The sequence below is a fragment of the Equus przewalskii genome, chromosome 5, assembly GCF_037783145.1.
Source record: "Equus przewalskii isolate Varuska chromosome 5, EquPr2, whole genome shotgun sequence".
NCBI lineage: Eukaryota > Metazoa > Chordata > Mammalia > Perissodactyla > Equidae > Equus > Equus przewalskii.
In genome coordinates this window covers 80,199,090-80,218,774 of record NC_091835.1, presented here as the reverse complement: position 1 = coordinate 80,218,774, position 19,685 = coordinate 80,199,090, and the positions used below count along the sequence as shown (strand labels likewise).

The following is a 19,685-nucleotide window of genomic DNA, read 5'->3' as shown; positions in this document are numbered from 1 at the left end:
GTCCTTGTTCATGTAGGAAGTAGCCACGTCTCGTTTAGTCCAGGAAATCCCCTTGTCTATCTCAGCATCCTTCATATATCCATATAAAGGAATAAAAATGCTGAAGGTTGAAAAGATGCTAAATTCCCCAAGTCGATGAGGTAGATATTCTCTGACTCATCCTCCAGCACACACACAGCTCTCATGATAGAATGTTCAGCTTTATTTCACCTCCTGCCTTACCCAAAGAGTAGCTGGTTCTCCTGAATCTCTGATGCAGGGTAAACAGAATCTACCTTGACTTGCTCTGGCAAGCAAGTGAGGGCATGGCCACAGTCAAGTTTGAATAACAGACATGGTCTAATGGCAGGGAAAATGTTAGAGTGAGAAGAAAACACAGAGTTTATTTGGCAAGATTCATTGCCAGTAACACTAATCCAATTCAAGCTAATTAAGCAAAAATAGTAACATTACTTCATACAATTAGCAAGTCCAGTGATGACCCCGTTTGAAGCACAGCTGATCTGCAGGATGTGTCTGTCATCATTTCTTGCTCCTGTTTCTCAAGGAGAGTTGGCTTCATTCTCAAGCAGGTCTTTTCCTAGTGGTGGAAAAGGTGGTTAGGGATACACAGCTGCAAGTTGACTACTGCCACAAAAAGAAAGGATCCATCTAGCTTTGGCATAAACGTCCAAAGGATGACCTTGACTAATCTGGGTAGGGTTTCATACCAGTTCCTGAAACATTCATCATGGCCAGCAAAAGTCGGGTACTCTGGCTAGAACTGACTCGTGCATGATACTTACTAGAGTAATGCTACACTTCCATAGCAAAGAGACTCAAAAATAATTCAGTGCCTTTAAGAAAATAGAGGTATGCTTCTCTCTCATGTTTCAGCCTGAGGTGATATTCCATATCAGTGGAGGTCTTGCTCCACGGAGTCATTCAGGAATCTGGATTTCTTCCATTTCATTCCTCCATCAGCCCCTAGAGGCTGTATGTTCAAACCTGGGTGAAAAGCACATCCAGGCTCTAGCTTCTGGGAAGGAGAATGGGGCACACAGGAAGCATGCCTGCTGCCTTGAGGCATTGACCCAGAACTTGTGTATATCACTTTTGCTCACAGTCCATTGGCACAGTCTTAGTCCCATGGCCACTCCTAAAGGCAAGAGATGCGGGGAGATGCAGCCTGGCTACGTGCCCAGGAAGACAGTGAGAATATACAGTAGCAGTCTCCACAGTGTGGGCCCAACTTCAGCTGGGAAGAGGTGGAAGATGTCACATCCAACCCATGGAGAGTGAATTCCCCCTTTGAAAGGAGGATTCTGATACCAGAAGAAGGGAAACAGATGATGTTCAGGCAGAAACAACTGGTGTCCCCTACAGGTCGGTATCAGAATGGTACGTTCAAGGACATGCTGCAGCCAAGCATAGTCAAATGAGCAGGTGTCAGAATCAAGCAATATTTAGCCAACCGGAAGAGCATTTCTGAGGGCATGTGCTGTAGAACACATGCAAAACAGAAGAAATAACGTGATGTTGTTCTTAAAAAGACACTGTGGTCAACTAAGTTTGGAAAACACTGGGTTAAGCAAAGTGAAGCAGGTTTCTTCCATGTGGTTGTTCTCAGAGTCTTTAGTGTGCTAATCTCTGAGTTTGCAACATTTGCCAAGCTCATTTAAGGTCATGGGGGATGTCACGGGATATTGCCCCGAGGAACAAGCTTACAGGAAAGTCTGCACCAGAGCAAGAGACAGACACATGTCAGGGCTGCAGAGCCTCGGGCAGGACCACTCCTATAGGGCTGGTCTGGGAAGGCTACAGCAGGGTGACCGGCCAGTTGCAGTGGGGAGGGTGAGACGGGCTGAGCCACTGTTAACAGTAGGGGGCCAGGTGCAGAGTTCTGAGTGACACCTGAGCTGTAATAGAGTGACACTATTCATAATAGAACCCCCTCTTAGGTTAAGCTCCACTGGCAGAAGATAAACTCCGGTCTCAATTCTCATGAATCTCACCTTCTAAAGCTGTGCTGTTCGATGCAATGATCACTAGCCACGCGTGGCTCCTGAGCCCCTGCGATGGAGCTAATGCAGGCTGAGAAACCGAATTTTTAATTTTACTTAATTTTAATTCATTTAAATTTAAATTAAAAAGTTGAAGCAGCATAAAATATTTTTCCATTAAACACAAATGTATTGTTTTGGTAGAACTATATTTCTCTTTAATCATTGAAAAATTAGCATCAGAATTGAAACTTAGGCAGTAAGTATAAACCACACTGGATTTTTCAAAGACAGCATGAAAAAGGTACAAAATATCTCATTAATAATTTTTATATAGATTACATGTTAAAAATATTTTGGATACATCAGTTTAAATAAAATTATTACAATTAATCATAGATTTCTTTTTACTTTTTTAAATGTGGAAACTTTTTTAAAGTTTCATGTGTGGCATCTGGTAGAATGCCACTCGATCTACTCGATGGTGCTGCTTAGCATTTTGTAAGGTCAATCCCCCGAACCTGGTCCTGCTTCCCAGGGCAGGGATTAAGTCTTCAGATGTGCTGCAGAGTCTTGTAACAAAGCAATCATAACTAATCAGCAGAATTTGGGCAAAAGCTAAAAAAAAAAAAAAAAAAAGGAAAACCAATTAAAAAATCCATTAATTAGCATACTTCTGAACTTAAGTCATTTGTTTGAATCCATTTTTCCTTTGCCTTCCTCATACAAATTAATACCTGTCAACCAAAGGTAATGTGTTTGAACTTTACAAGAATGCATAAAATTTGCATGCTGTGACTTTTCTAATGGTAAAACAAGATCAAACAGATTTTCACCCAAAGAAAGACTGCTAAATCAAGATCTGAAGTACTTATTAAATTAAGAACTGATTGTTCTTCAGGCTACGTCTCCGAACAGCCCATCAGTTATTGTGTTTGTTTCTATATTCGAACATCAGCCACATCTTATCTTTAGCTTTAGAGATTATAATAATTCAAGAAAGACCTCAAGGGAAGGCCCATTTTGTATAACCTTCACTTGTGAGCCTGACATATTAAATATAACAAGTATGTATTGAGGAACTATTCTGTGCCAATGTTTTTGGGACCTTCTAGGGGTAAATGCACCCCTGTGCCCATGCCCATATTTGGAGCCATGTGTGTAGGGCAGGGCTCAGTCCCTCCCTCACCACTGCCGATTGGATAAGGAGTCTGTATCTGACCAAAGCTGGGCCAATCAGAACCTCTTCTTAGATTTAGATTTGGAATGCAGAAACGAGACTTCACTTGGTTTCTGATGAGCGCTGGAGCTAGGCGGTCAGGAAAAGCAGAGGCTGGGACCCACAGCATAGTAAAATAATCGACAATGAGCTCAAAGAAAAATAAAGTAGACAAGCCAAAAGAAGCAGAGATAGGAGATTAAACATTCTAGGGAAGATAGAGCAAGTAACTTTAGATTCAAATTTTCTAGTTCCAGTGCCATATGACATATCTCTATAATTATTACTCTGCAGTTGCTAGAGGCACTTTCAGACATTCAATAAATTCCTTGCTTTTTTTTTGTTTCTGACCTAAGCTAGTTTACATGACTTTCTGTTTCAACAATAAAACTGATCCTTGCTTTAGTCAGCCAGGCCCTAGGGCTCTTTGTCCATTATGAAATTATTTAATAGGAAACAAATAAATGAAATTATAACAAGTTAATAAATATTAATAAAATGATAAATATAGTACCCTGAAAGAAAAAACAGAGTGATTATCTAGAATAGATATTTTTCATTAAATTCAAATAAATATATTGGTAGTCCTATTACAACTCCTATTACTATACTAAAAGTAAAAAGAGGAGAAAATAAAAACAGGAGGAAGAAAATAAAAGAGGAAGAAACAAGACAGCTCTTGACATAAGTTCTTTCCTTCAGCAATGTCTACTCTTCTCCCTTTTGTTTTTATAAGATCCTCCAATAAAAAGCAAGTTAGGTGAGGATCTGAAAAATAGGAAGGTGTGAATTGGCAAATAGTCAGTGAGCATCTAATAAGAGCTCAACATTATATAAGGTCGTTGGGAGAATCAGCAGAAAAAAAGCATTGATGCTGGGGCCGGCCTGGTGGCACGGCAGTTAAGTTCGCATGTTCCACTTCGGTGGCCCAGGGTTCATGGGTTCAGATCCTGGGTGTAGACCTATGCACTGCTTGTCAAGTGATGCTGTGGCAGGCATCCCACATAAAATACAGGAAGATGGGTATGGTTGTTAGCTCAGAGCCAGTCTTCCTCATCAAAAAGAGGAGGATTGGCAGCAGATGTTAGTTCAGGGCCAATCTTCCAAAAAAAAAAAAAAGCATTGATGCTGACATGCAGGGAACTACAATCTAGTTACCAAGATAACACCAACACCAGAGTCATTACTTGGACCTAGAAAATTGGGGTGATTTCCTCGGGTCTGAATCTCAGAAAAAGGGTAGGTATCATAATATTCAAGTTCACGAGAGCAAGGAGAAGTGTATACCCAAGATAGAATCAGATCCATAGCCAGATGGAATATCCAAATTATTGTCAAGGTGTAGACAGACTCATAGCCAAGAATACAGGACCAAGCATTGAGTCTGAAGAGCAAGTTAGAGATAGAGAAATGAGAAAGAACAAGTAGGTATAGAGCTGAGAGGAGGCAGATGCTGATAAATATGAAGGAGGAGTGGGCCAAGGTAGGTGGACTGGAACAAAGAGCACGACTGGCAAGAGCTGGCACAGTGCGCTGTGCTGTGGGGCTGGGTGAGAGGCCCAGGGAGTGCATGGTCGCTTAGAAGGAAGGTGGATGGTTCTGACAATGGACAGTATCTGAGGGACTTGAAGTCCAGAGCCAACCCATAATCCCAAACTCTCCACCAAGGCAAAATCTGCCCCCAGACAACACTCTCCCTACCTTCAAAATACGGCTAAACGTTTGCATTTTAGCCATTGTTTCTGGTGTTGGATCATCTAGTCCAACCCATTAATTTTAAAGACACGTCTTCTAAGGGCCAGAGAAGTTACGCAACTTGATCAAAGCTATGCAGCTAACGGCAGAGTCAGGAGTAAAATCCAAATTTCCTGACTCTTAGTCCAACTCCGCCATGCTGAAAACTTTCTTTTCCCTTCTAAGCTGCTCTATCAAAAGTTCATTTTTAACTTGTAATCTTTCAGTAGGAAGCTTTCCACACGCAAATTCTCACAAATCCTGCACATCTTAACACCTTTTCACTCTTCCCAATAGTAGACCTGGGTCTTTTATCTCCCCAGGGATTGAGATAACTAAAGAACAAGAGAAGATAACTGAGGACTAGATTGGTCAAAGAAGTTTCAGCAAGAAAATAGAATTTTATCTGAATTTTGAAAAATAAGGATGATTTAGACAAGAAGAGGGAAGAAGGGAGGAGATTCCCAGGAAGATAAAGAAGATCCTCACTGAGAATGTGATGTATGGAGGCCCATGTCCGTACAGGATGAAGGGAAGAGAGTGAGAAAGAGATGGGGGAGTGAGAGAGGGAGGAGGGGGAGAGAGAGAGAGAGAGATGCTCCAGTCATAGACTTCAAGTTACCAAAGGATGCTAAGAGCCCCCCTCCACAGGTCTACTCTCCCAAACACCCCCATCCATAGAACTGAATAGCTATTTACTTGATAGCGTTTGAGACGCAGAAATGTCAGTGGTTAACATTGCTTGACCACTGGAACATATTTGGAATTGGAGGAGACGGAATTCTTCCCACTGGGAGTCCTGTTGAAATGCAGCAATGCTGTTTCATACTTTTCATATTCTTCATGTTTTAAGAGCCTTAGAAAAGCTTTCATACCCCAATGACTCATCCTGATGTTGGCATCTTCTAGAACCACGACTCTACACCTGGTCTTTCCTCCCCACTGTGGTTGCTCTGACCCTCCATCCATCTCAAGGTTGCCTCAAACATTTCCCCACAGAAGTAAACCAGACATTCTCCTCTCCTACTTCTTTAAAATATTTGTGTTTTATCAAACTAACATGTGTATATAGTTTTGATACTCAAGCAGTAACAAAGAGCCCATAATGATAGACAGCAGCCCCCACCTCATACTTTCCTACCTCACTAATGACCTAACTTCCCATTTCCGAAGCATAAAAAGAGAACTTCAGAAAAAGTGGTCTACATACACAATGGAATGTTATTCAGCCATGAGAAAGAAGGAAATTCTGCCATTTTTGACAACATGGATGGAACTTGAGGGTATTATGCTAAGTGAAATAAGCCAGACAGAGAAAGACAAACACTGCATGGTATCACCTATATGTGGAATTTTTTATAAAAAGTCAGACTTATAGAAACAGAAAGTTGAAAAGCAGTTGCCAGGTGCTGGGGAGTGGGGGAAATAGGGATGTTGGTAAAAGATACAAACTCTCAGCTATAAGATAGATAAGGTCTGAGGATCTAACGTAAGACACAGTGCCTATAGTTGATAACAGTGTGTTATAGAATCGAAATTTTTTGAGAGCAGAACTGAAATGTTCTTACCCCAAACAAAAAACCCAGAACTTCCACAAGTCCCCACATCTTCCACCTACTATCATCTCTCCTGTTACTATGGATGATCTTGGATGAGGCCCTGCCTGTGCACTAGAGCCTGTCGCCTTTCATCTGCTCCATAACAAGCTCCAACAATCCTCCCCTCTCTCTCCTGCAGCGTCCGTGTTTTTTCTCTCTCTACTGAAACATTCCCTTTAGCATATAATGTCATTGAGCAATCCCATTTAAAAAAATAAAAACTTATCTTGACCCCAACTGCTCCCTCCAGTTTCCGCTGCTTTTCTCTTCTTTTCATCACACACATCCACAAAAACTACCTGAAAGAGTTACCAAAACTCACTGTCTTCCGTTTCCTCCCAACTCTCTTGCACCGACTGCAGCCAGCCTTTCATCCCCTCCACTCTACTCAAATTGCTCTTGTCAGGTTAATAATGACCCTCTGATGCCAAATTCCTCTCCTAACCTGGTCTGGCAGCAGCGTTTAACACTGTCTATCACTCTCTCCTGGATACGTTGGCTTCCAGGACATCTCGCTCTCCTGGTTTTTCTCTTCCCTCTGGTTCCTTCTGAATCTCTTTCGCTGGCTCCTCTGACTTTAAATGTTGGAATTCCTATAGATTCATTCCTTACACCTTTTATTCTACCTGCATTCGCTCACTATGTGATCTCACCCAGCCTCAAGGCTTTAAATCCACCTATGCATTGATGAGTACCAGATTTATAGCTTCAACCTGAACCTCTCCCCTTAAACTCCAGACTCATCCCTATCCAGCTGTCTACTTTATATCCTCATTAAGGTGTCTAATAGACCCCTCAAAGTCAATGCATCCAAAACTGAGCTCCTGATGCTCCCCAGCCACCTGTCCTTCCAGCAGTCTGCTCCCCCTCTCACTTGATGGCAACTCCATTCTTCCAGTTGTTAGCGAAAAAACCAGGGAGTCATCGTTAAATTCTTTTTCACATCACGTATCGAATCCATCAATAACTCTTGTTAGATTCACCTTCAAATTATATCCAGAATTCAGCCAGCTCTCACCACTCTTCCTGTTTCCACCATCATTTCTTGCCTGGGTTAGTTCAATAGCCTCCTACCAAAGCCTCCTTACCATAGTCCCTACTTCTGCCCTCGCCCCTTTCAGTACAGTCTTAACAGAGAGGCCCTTTTAAAGCATCGGGTCACATTTCTCTTGTGTTCGTGATCCTCCAAGGGCTTCCTATCTCACACACAGTAGAAGCCAAAGTTCGTTCAGAAACCTCTAAAGCCCTTTCATCTGGCCCTCTGGTGCCTCTCTGCACTCACCTATTCTCCTCCAATCCTCATCGTGTTGTGCAGTCTTCAACCACACTGGCTTTCTGCGCTTCCGAACATTCCAGGCATGATCTCACCTTAGCATCTTTGCATTTGCTGCTTCCTCTGCCCCGACTGCTCATCCTCAGATAGAGGCATGGCTAGTTCCCTTGCTTCTTTCAGGCTCTGTGCAGATATTTTCCATGAAGCTTTCCCTGGCCACATTGCCTAAAATTTCAACCTCCCTCCTCTGTGTGTCCTATTACCTGTCCTGCTTTACTGATTTTTTTCCTTGCCACTTACCACTATCTAACATACTAAATATTTTACTTCATTATCATGTTTATTATTGGCCTTTCTCATTAAAATGTACGGTTTATCACAGCAGGGATTGTCTGTTTTGGATTTCTGCTATTTCTCAGGCACTCAGGACAGTGTCTGTACATAGGAACTCAGTATTCCTTGAAGTCCTATGTTACAGTTCTCTGTGTTATAAACCGAGAAATGGTGCACAAAAACCCAAAGCTGCCCATGTTAAATGGCGAGGCATGAACTAGGCTGAGTGAGTCCTGACTCCCAAGCCTGAGCTCTTTCCATTTTACCAGGATATTTTCCACCACTAGATTTAGAATTTTCTGCGTCAAGGTCCGTCAACAATGGGAGAAATCAGTTGTAGCTAGAAAATGAGGAACGTTTTCCCTCAAATTGGTTCTGTTCATACATTTAAATTGTTATTTCATATTTGCACAATTTCATTAAAATAAACACACCAGGATGATCACTGGAACATTATATGTAGAGCAGAAACGGAAGAATACTAAGCATCCATCAACAGAAGATGGCGGAAATGAATTATGCTGCATCCACACAATAGAACACTTCTGCAGACTTGAAAAAGATTGAGGTACATCCCTAAGTACTGATTTTTGAATCATTTCTCCAAGACGTATTACATGCTCTACAATTTCTTATCCATAATTCCAAAATCTAAAACATTCTAGAAATTCAAAGTCTTTTTTGAAACTTAATTGGTGGCAAAATCTGATCTGTCCTAAACTCACTTGACAGCAAATATTTACCTGTCCTGACATGAAAATATGTAGTCTTAATTGATCTCACTTGTTATGAATAGAATATGCATACCTTCCAATGAAAAAGCAATTTACTGTGCTTAATTATGGGGCGATGCCTCAGACCACGCCCCTGTGTAATGTGAAGTATGGTACATGCTTGGTATCACTACTCTAAAATCTAAAGATTCTGACCTCCTAAACGCAACTGGTCCCAAAGGCCCTCAGCAAGGAATTACAGTCCACACTAAGTGAACAAATAGGATGCAGAATAGCATCTGCAGGATGATCCAATTTACATAATTCAAAAAGACACATACACTGGTTTATGCCTGGAAATTCTGAAAGGAGTATATTTTTTTTATAAAGAAAGAATTTGTGTTGATCATCTCTAAGGAGTGGAACAGAGCAAAGTGCTGAACAACTCTGTCATCACAGGGACTGGCTCATCTCCTGGGGCCTGGGGCAGCAGGAGGGGGCTCCTGTTCTTTATCTGGAGTGCTGCCAGGAGATGATTCGAGTCCAAGTACCTTACATTCCTGTGTGTCTCAACTAAGGATTGCGTGCGCTCATGACAGACGCTGATTGATTCATCTTAAGTCACACCCTCTGTGGGTGGGGGCAGGATGGGGGGTGCGAGGAAGTCTCCTTTGACTGGCAGTACAGATGGTTCCTCCCCAAAGGAGGCAATGCTGAGGCTCTTACAGAAGGGCAGGGCACGACCTGCTGGGCAGACAACTCAAACAGATGTCAGCAACATGTGGGACAGGACCTGACCTGACAATCTATCTGCCACTAGCTACTTGCCTATTAGTAACTGAGCGATCCTCTTAAGCCCCCATGGGCCTTGTTTTCTACCTAGGGAGGAGAGAGACTTCCAGGCTCTCACAGCTCTAACAGTTCGCTAATGGACTAGACACAGTGTCTCTCAGGCTTGAAAGTGCATACGAATCACCTAGGGATCTTGTTCAAAATGCAGACTCTGATTCCGCAGGTCTGGGTGACCTGCACAAGCTCCCAGGTGATGCTGAAGTTACTGGACAACCAGACCACACCTTCAGTAGCAAAGCGCCAGAGTGCTGTGCTGTGGCCTGCAGGTGACGAGACACTAAGCCAAAGTTAACAAACTTTGAGTTTTGAATGGTTTGCTTTACAGTAGTGGTACACCGTTCAAAGTTTCCTTTGCAGGCCCAGTTTATTGCACACATTGAAAGGATGCACATAGCCACTAATAAGATTTGTCTTTTATGAAGGCAAGTGTCTTTCATTTAATCATTAATCTACCCACCAAGAGTTTATCCTTATATTAAGACTCTGAAGTATAACCTAGGAGCTTTACCATCAACCTTACTAGGTACTTAAGAAACAATTGCGTCTAACTTTGGCTTAGAGCTAATACAAAAGATAATCACTTTTCAAGGTTTTCATGGTTAATGTAAACTTCAGAGAATTTTTTTGAGCTTTAGATCAATGAATTGTCCAATAATGCCAGGATATTAACCAACAGAATTTAGCTTGGGAGGCCCTAGGGAAGGCCCAGGTTTTCATTTATGGCTGTTCAGAGTCAAGTACACAGATGGATTCCAATAAATAATTAATTATAATGGAACTTGGGGCCTCTAAAGGGAGTTGAGTACAGTACTGACAGTATCACGATGAGTCTGTTTATTTAAGAGCGTGCCTAGATTAGGAAGTCAAATCCCCTCTGATAAGTTTGATGGTGTTTAGTCGACATTAGGTAAAGTTATAGAAGTCCAGGACTCTTAAGTCAGACATTTTCCAAATTACACTTTCAGAACAGAAATCACATCAGAAACCTGAGTTGACTGCGACATTAACTGCCCCCGATCAAACATTCCTCCTCCACAGGTTTCCTTCCATTCTGTGTCCTCTCGCTGGTCATTGACCGGCGTGCCTTGGGGACACAGGAAGCTGGGAAAGCCAAATAAGATAATTACCTGCGAACTATTGAATAGGATAGTATTCTGGACATTTCAAGTTATAATTCACCTGAAAGATATGAAGCAGTTGAATTTTTTTATAACTCATCCATACGGACAGCTTAAAACCTCAGATGCCAAGGGACACTAGAGAGTGAGAGCTGAAAAATAACTGTAAGGAAAGGCTTCTAAGTAATAAGAGACAAAAATAAACAAATGAATAAATATTTAATATGACCAGTGGTAATGAGGAAGGTCTGGAAGCACTTAGCCTGCAAGGCAAACTTTTCCCCTGTAAAGCAGGGAGCCGGCAAACTCTTTGTCACCCGTTGCAGCAGACGTTTCCAGAGGCTGGAAAGGTACTGATGGCAATACAGTGAAGTCCGGCTGGAGAAGAGGCACACCTCCAGTAGCTTAAGAGTGGAGAGAACATTTAAGATCTACTCGGTTAGCAACTTTCAAGGATATCATCGCTGTCAACTATAATCACAACGCCGTGTATTCGATCCTCAGAACTTATTCATCTTCTAACTAGAAGTATGTACCCTTTGACTAATATCTCCCCATTTCCCACTGCCCACCCCCAGTCCCCGTAACCACCATTCTACTCCCTGTTTCTATGAGTTCAGCTTTTTCAGATTCCACATGTAAGTGATATCATACAGTATTTGTCTTTCTCTATCTGAATTATTTCACTTAGCACAATGTCCTCGGGGTCCATCCATGTTGTCACAAATGGCAGGATTTCCTTCTTTCTCATGGTTGGCCAATATTCCATTGTATGTGTATACTACATCTTTATCTACTCATCCGGAAGTTAAGGAAGTAGATCTTAAATGTTCTCACCACAAAATAGAAATGGTAATTATGTGACATGATGGAGGTGTTCACTAACACCACAGCGCCTTTGCTCAAAACCTCGGAGCTTCCTGGGTGAAATTTGAAACTGGCCCCCATGCACGGAGGGCAGTGAGAGACTGAAAAAAGAGGCAGACCACTCCAGACTGGTAGGGGGCAGGTTTAACAAGCAGGGGAACTTCCAGAGAGGCTTGTCTTGGGCACCACAATACATGTAGATCTCTATACCCACCCACCAGAATCTTGAGTTTATAGAGAAGCCTTAACGGAGTTCAGTCTGTATACTGTCCAGATGTGCTCACAGTAGTTCCCCTCTCAAGTCTGCTTCCTTGAAAATGGCTCCCACTGTGGGTATGGTGGGCAGAATGTACATTCCGAAGATAAGGGAGGGGGTGAGGTGCTTCTGATTGCCCAGATTTAGCTCTTGGGTCAACCTGCGGTCATGTCCTCTCGAAGACCTCCTCCAACCTGGTGTTAATCGTTTTGTAATATACAAGTGTATCAAATCAACACGTTGTACACCTTAAACTTACACAATGTTATGCATCAATTATATCTTAATAAAGCTGGAAAAAATGTTTTAAATTAAATAAACAAGGATATATACATACATTCTACAACCCATAACTTCTATCTCCAGATAGATTCTTCTCCATAAACTAGGGGAAATCTAACACATATGCATAAGGGAATGTGTATGAGGAAGTTTACTGATGCTGTCTTTGCAACAGCAAATATTGAACTTAACCTTATTGCCTATAAACAGAAGACAGATTTAAAATCTAAGGTATATTCATGTAACGGAGAGCTATTTAGTAGGTAAAATTAATGAAATACAGCCACATGAATAAGTGTAGATAAATCTTTAAAACAATAGCGAGTGGGAAAAAAAGCAAGTTACATCAGTATGTTTCCCATTATGGTAAACAGTAAAAACATCCAGATCAATACCATTTATTGAAGAAAACACACAGGTGTAGTGAACGGGTAAAAACATGGATGGAAAGAGAAATGATCGACCTAATACATAGTTGTTACCTCTGGAAGGGAAGTGGGAGGTTGCATTGATAAGGTACAAGCTTAGTTATACCTGTATAATTAATGAGCTTTTAAATTAAAATGTCTGAAACAGCTATGTCCAAACATTGACGTTTTAGGGCTAGTGACGCTAGGCTCCTCCCTCATTCTTCTCTCCTTCCTTTCAGTCTAGAGGGTCAGCTCCCATAACAGGGGAAACTATCATTACAAGCTTTGGGCAGCTATTTGTATTGTTGGGTAACCAGGGGTTTTTTTTTGTTGTTTTTCATGTAGTTATGAAAACTGAAAGTTAGTCACAGTGGGGAACATTTAAAGTAGAAGAGAAAGAGTGGGCAGAAGTTACAGAATGCAAAAATCTGAGAAACCCCACAGAAAAGGAACTTTCCATATAGTTTAGGCCAGATGTGAGGAATTTGCCTCTAGCAAAATTTCCGTGTCACATTGAGAATGTCCGAACCTAGAGGAAGCTTAAACAAGAAGCAGGAAAAGTGTCGGCAATATAATAATTACAGTAACCTGAGCATAAAACGTATATTAAAGAGAGACAAGAAAAATCAAAATGCTTGGTAGAGAGGCTGGCCCAGTGGTGTAGTGGTTGAGTTCACACGCTCCACTTCGTTGGCCCAGAGTTCACAGATTCAGATCCAGGGCGCGGACCTGCACACCACTCATCAAGCCATGCTGTGGTGCATCCCATATACAAAATAGAGGAAGATTAGCATAGATGTTAGCTCAGGGACAATCTCCCTCAAGCGAAAAGAGGAAGATTGGCAACAGGTGTTAGCTCAGGGCCACTCTTCCTTACCAATAAATAAATAAATAAATAAATAAATAAATAAATAAATAAATAAAATGCTTGGGAGGAGAGAAGTATCATTTAAATGCTAAAGGGTTCTAATTGTAGAGGGGTGTGTGTGTAGTTTTAGTAGCTTCTAGCTTTATTCTGAATAAACAGAGTACTGTTTTTAATCTTCTTTGTGTCATGTCCATTCAAAAACATAGAGAATTTTATGTTGTAGTTTAACAATAGTTAGCAGTATTATTAAAGCCCATGATATTTCTGCAAGGACAGTCCTAGACAATGGGGGCTACTAAGATAGAAAACTGTGCTTCCAAGTCACATTAGGATTCAACTCTCATTTCTACTACTTACTGGTTGTATGACCTTGGTTGAATCGTTAATTTCTCTGAGTCTTAATTTCTCATCTATTTAAGAGAAATGCTTAATTAGCTAATTACTTCCCACGTTGTTGTCATAAGATTAAGTTAAGGTAATTCTATAAAGTGTCTAGTGCGTGAGGTATTATCTATACTTAACAAGTGGTAAGTACATTTGCTATCATCAACAAGAAACTGAAGTGAAAATTCTTCCTGAATATCATACAATATAACAATTACTGGGAAAACAAAAGTCAGTCAAATGTTTAACTTGTGGGATTGTGAAACTAGTCTGACTACATTTTTTACTGACTTGCTTAATTTTTATAGAGTTTACTGAATTTAGTTTTGTTGTTAAAGAGGAAGAACCTATGTCCCTGGCTATGTTAAAATCAGCCTGACTATAAACTCATCAGAAGCACATCTCTTATTTTGTTGATTCAATAAGAGAAGCTCAATAAATGTGAGCTGATCTTAATTGAACTATTCTTGAAGTCAGGAAAATATCTAAATTTCATGGTCCTAGGAAACTGCTGAACTGTTATTGAGTCCAAAAACTAATGGTAAGTATTGATTTACTCCCCAGAGGGTGTGCGGTGTAGGGGAGGAAGACAAACCCTCCACTCACTCTAGGTCCTTCCAGCTGGTCTACGAGTTAGATTGAATGAGACAGAATAACAGGAGAAAATCAAACAAAGCTTTATAACATGTGTACATGGGAGAAACCCAGGAAAACTGAGCAACTCGCCAGAATGACTGAGGTTGTCACCTTAAATACCACCTTTAGCTAAAGACAAAGGAGGATGTCAGAGGTGGGGGGAGTCAGTTATAGGAGATTACCAGGAAAAGCACAGGAAACAAGGGAAAGGTTATTATGCAGATTTAAGTCCTCCCCTTCTGCATTGATGAGAGTTTCTAGAGATAAGGTCACCCCCATCTTCCTGGTACAGAGAGGGAGATATCTTTACAAAGGGAGATTTCCCTTGCAAATGTTTCTTACAAAGGGTAATTTCTACTTGGTTTTCAGAGCTTCTCCCCTGTCCGCAGTTTCTTAAAAGTAACCAGCCCAGGAGGGCTGGCCCCGTGGCCAAGTGGTTAAGTTCCCGCGCTCTGCTGCAGGCGGCCCAGTGTTTCGTTGGTTCAGATCCTGGGCTCCGACATGGCACTGCTTATCAAACCACGCTGAGGCAGTGTCCCACATGCTACAACTAGAAGGACCCACAACGAATAATATACAACTATGTACTGGGGGGCTTTGGGGAGAAAAAGGAAAAAAAATAAAATCTTGAAAAAAAAAAAAAGTAACCAGCCCAAAATTATCCTCATGCCAAAGAGATACATCCTGAGGTGGACAATTCTGATCCCCCACAGTGGCATTTTACCAAGCATTTCAGAGAGCTATTAAAGAAACGTCATGATTTGAGGTCTTCAGGGTCTTAAAATTCTTTTAACCACCTTTTTGAGACATAATTGTCATACAGTAAATTTCTTGTATTTAAAGTGGACAACTTGATAAGTTTTGACCCAGGTATACACCTCTGAAACCATCTCCAAAATCAAGATGATGAACACGTGCTTCACCACCAAGAGTTTTTCCTCCTGCCCCTTTGTAATTCCTTTATACTCCCCCTGGTTCTCTGGCAACCATTATTTTGTTTTCTGTCACTATAGGTTAGTTTGCATTTCCTGAAATTTTATGCAAGTGGAATTATACAAAATGTATTCTTTTATATCTGGCTTATTTTGTCAGCACAATTATTTTGCGATTCACGCATGTTGTTGCACGTATCAGTAGTTCATTTTTTATTGCTGAGTAGTATTCCATTGTATGGCTATACTATTATTTGTTTATTTATTCATCTGTTGACGACATTTGGGTTGAATCCACTAATAGGCTATTATGAATAAGTCTGCTACAAACAGTAGCATACAAGTCTTTACATGGACATTTGCTTTCATTTATCTTGAGAAAACACCTAGGAGTGGAATGGCTGGATCCTAAGACAGGTGTATGTTTAACCTTTAAAGAAACTGCCAATTTGTTTTCCAAAGTGGTTGTACCATTTTGCATTTCCCAGGAGTAATTTATGAGAGTTCCAGTTCCTCCATATCCTCATGAACACTTGATTTAGTCAGTCTTTTCAATTCTGATAGAAATATAGTGGTATCTCATTTTAATTTTAATTTTCATTTCAAGGGCCTTAAATTTGAATGGTCAGATGCAATCTTGTCATGAACATGAATATATGAAAATACATTAATTATGAGTGACCATTAAGGAGAGTGAGTCAAATATACTTTAGAGTACAGGAGGCCAAAAGAAGATTTCCTATGGAAGACTAGTATAAGTTAGTTATTTCAAAAATTCAGTAAATCTCCGTATTCTATAAGCTTAAAATCTAACTGAAAAAATGAGGCATATAGGCAATAGAAGAGAGAAAGTTCATTTCATGCTGGGATGATGAAGTTTTCCAGAAGGACAGAATTTGAGCTGAGCAAGATTTCAATATGTAGAAATGTTGGAACTGAAATATTTTCAGGTAGAGAGAATGAAATTAATATTAGCATATAAATGGAAGAGGATTAAATCTATTTGAGGTACTGCAGAAATAAGGCAAGCATCAGCTGGAAACCATCCTGCCTATGAGATCTAGGTAAAATTGCCTTGAATCCCTTCATTTCATGACTGGTGGTACCCTACGCTCTCTCCTGCCTCTTGTGTCTCTTGGATTCTGTCTCCTTCACACAACGCCTCTGCCCTACGCTATGAATACCCTAACCTAAAACTGATCCTCTTCTTTAGAGCCACAGCAATCCTTATTCACATCAAGGCTTCTGGGGACAAGCAGACTTTGGTGGTGTAAATTATAGATCGTGGTGGTAAAGTGTGGAGAGGGTCATACCATGCTCAGAATAGCCCTCCTCCAATTTGATGGCTTTATCTTCCTTTCCTTTGTCCGTCTCTGTTCATCTCTGCTGCTCCTTTCTCCTACTCCACCATCAAACCAGGAGCTTCACTTTCTCTCCATTGTGCTTGGCAGCTTCACCCTCCCCTGAGACCTGGGTGCCGGATGACACCCCAGCCATTGGGGAACTAATCCTTGGCCCTAAGCATATATCAAAACTCTTTCCCCAATATTGACAGTTTCCTCTGTAGGAGGAATTTCTATGTTGATTGTTAAGGTAATAATGTTAGCTCATTATAAGTTTGCTTGAAGCTGCAAAGGGAGATACAGGAAGACACTAAGTTGCTCAGCTTGAAGAAGGTAAACAGCGGCAAAGAGTGCCTTGAGGCCAGGTGCCACTAGCCAACAGATGGGAATTTGTCCTGCCTGGAGGCCTGCTAGCTGGTTGCAGTTGCTACACATTTCTCTCCCAATGTGACTAGGAAAAGATGGAGACTCAAGAATGTCATGGCAGCCTGCTGTCTTCCTCCTCGCTGAAAATCATATGCTTTTAACTTTTTTAAGTGGTCAGGAGTCAATTAATCTGAAGTGCATCTAAGAAAACCAATCTTAGAAAACAGCTCTGGAATGTGAAGATTTGCCAATGTGGAAAGGGGAGCTTTGGGCAGGAGACCAAACTGAGCCCAAGGTCTGCGGGAAAATCAAGGTAATCAGGGATGTTTTAGTGGTCAGAGAGATTAAGAAAGTTGGGCAACTGGCTTCACAAGTGGCAGACTCTAAGAAAAGGTGTTGAGGGACAGGAATATAGTCACTAATGAACCAGGGTTTAAGGCTTGGAAATAGCGTTCAAGGTAAGTACCGAGTAACCAGAAAACACCCCTGGAATCAATTTCTTGGAGATCTAAGGTCAGAGTTCACAATAATAGCTCAATGCCTCCAGATGCCATACAGCATCATGGTTAAGAAGCCCAGCCTAGGGCCAGCCCGGTGGTGCAGCAGTTAAGTGTGCACATTCTGTTTCGGCGGCCCAGGGTTCACCGGTTGGGATCCCAGGTGCGGACGTGGCACCGCTTGGCACGCCATGCTGTGGTAGGTGTCCCACATATAAAGTAAATGAAGATGGGCACGGATGTTAGCTCAGGGCCAGTCTTCCTCAGCAAAACGAGGAGGATTGGCAGCAGATGTTAGCTCAGCCTCTGGCTTCAGAAAGCCCTGGGTTCAAATCCCAGCTCTGCTACTTACTAGCTAAATAACCTGAAGCTAATACCTTAGCTTCAGTGTCCTCATCTGTAAAACACGGATGATATTGTAACCTACCTGGCTGTAGAGATTGCTGGAGGTTAAGAAGTCTCACAGTCATCCTTGACTTCCCTCTTTCTCACATGCACTTCCAGCTAACCCTGTTGCTCTGTGTTCAGAATAAATATCCAGGATCCGATCAGTTCTCACCGACTCCACGGTTAGGATTGGCCTGAGCCCTGAGCCTTGCTGGCCTGCACTCCTGGCTCATTACCCTACTTTCACTCTGGTCCTTCTAGGCAGACTGACCTTTTAAAACACAAGTAAGACATGACACCCCTCCACTCAAAATCCTCGGATGGCTTCCTATTTCTTCCAAGTGAAAGTCCAAATCCTTTTCACCGTCAAAAGGCCCTACAGGGTCAGGCCCCCGAGCCCCAGTGCCCAGCCACACTGACCTCTTTCCTGCTTCTCAAAGTCAACAAACACTTGACTTACAGCCTTTAAGTCGATTGTTCCTTCTGGCCAAGTGTTCTTCCTCCAGATATCCACACAGTTAACCTGCTCATGGGTTCAAATCCTTGCTCAAATAGCACCTTCTCAGTGAGATCCATCCCGAGGAATCTATTTAAGGTTACACCCCACCTCCACTTCTACACGTACGCTCTGTCCATTTTCCCTGATCCACACTTTTCATAACATTTGTCACCTTCCTACATACTATATAATTTACTTATTGATTATGTTTATTGTCTGTCTCTGCTCACCAGTGTATAAGTCCCACAAGGCAAGATTCTTGTCTGTTTTATTCACAGATGTATTCCAAATACCAAGGGCGGGCCTGCCTGGCACAAAAGAGGCACTTGAAAAAGACTTACTGAATGAACAAAAAATGATCCATGAAATGCACTTGGCACATTTCCTGATACACAGTAAGCATTTATTTAATGTTAGTCTTCAAAAAGAGGTAAGTATAGCTTTGATATTGATACAGAGCAGGGAATGGCCGCTAGCATAAGTTCTGGAACCAGAGATAACGCTGGACCTGAAGGGAGGCATTAGACAGAACCAGCCTCTGGGCTTATAGGCACACAGTGATAAAAACCCACGCAGCCTATGCAGATCTACTGCATAGCCTGTGGCATCTCATTTCATTTGGTCTGTCCTTCCTTAGTATTTTTGTGCTTTCCTTTAAATAAAATTACTTCAACTCATTTAACCTTTCTTCAAAGACATACCTTCCAACATTTTAACCTTGTTATTATTACTGTGTGAGCCCTGTGAAGTCAGTTCTCCCACAGTCCTTATGAATAAATGTGAAGCTCATAGCTGAATATTGGAGACAGACAAATAAAATAATTCTCAATTGGGCAGGCTATGTTGAATAAAAGCCTTCAATTGTCACATGCTGAGGAATATGAGCACAAAACAGGCCCTTTTGTGTAGATGATGAAGCCACCTTAAGATAGAATCATCCTGTTTTCCACCTTTTGGAATTCACAGTCCCTTAGGCAGGAAAAGGATCAAGAAGAGAGCACACTTTTTGGAATCTCTAGTTGTAACAACATGGTATGACAAATGCTGCACCCAGATTCTCCAAAAAATGGCTTTCCTTAGAGTGTCTATTCAATAGTGCTTTCACAGACTATTAACAGATGTTTCTCAGGAAAAGG

The 19,685-nt window shown here is 41.5% G+C and overlaps 1 long non-coding RNA gene across 1 annotated transcript in view; it reads right to left on the bottom strand.

The window, feature by feature from the left end:
- Positions 1 to 357: 357 nt before the first annotated feature.
- The window catches only part of LOC139083638 (uncharacterized), a 39,685-nt gene continuing 20,357 nt past the window's right edge, over positions 358 to 19,685 (bottom strand). Inside the window, exons 2-4 of the long non-coding RNA XR_011540522.1 lie at positions 2,504 to 2,600; positions 1,995 to 2,073; positions 358 to 580 (exon numbers count right to left, since the gene is read on the bottom strand). This is a non-coding gene — a long non-coding RNA (uncharacterized lncRNA). The remainder of the gene's footprint in view (positions 581 to 1,994; positions 2,074 to 2,503; positions 2,601 to 19,685) is intronic.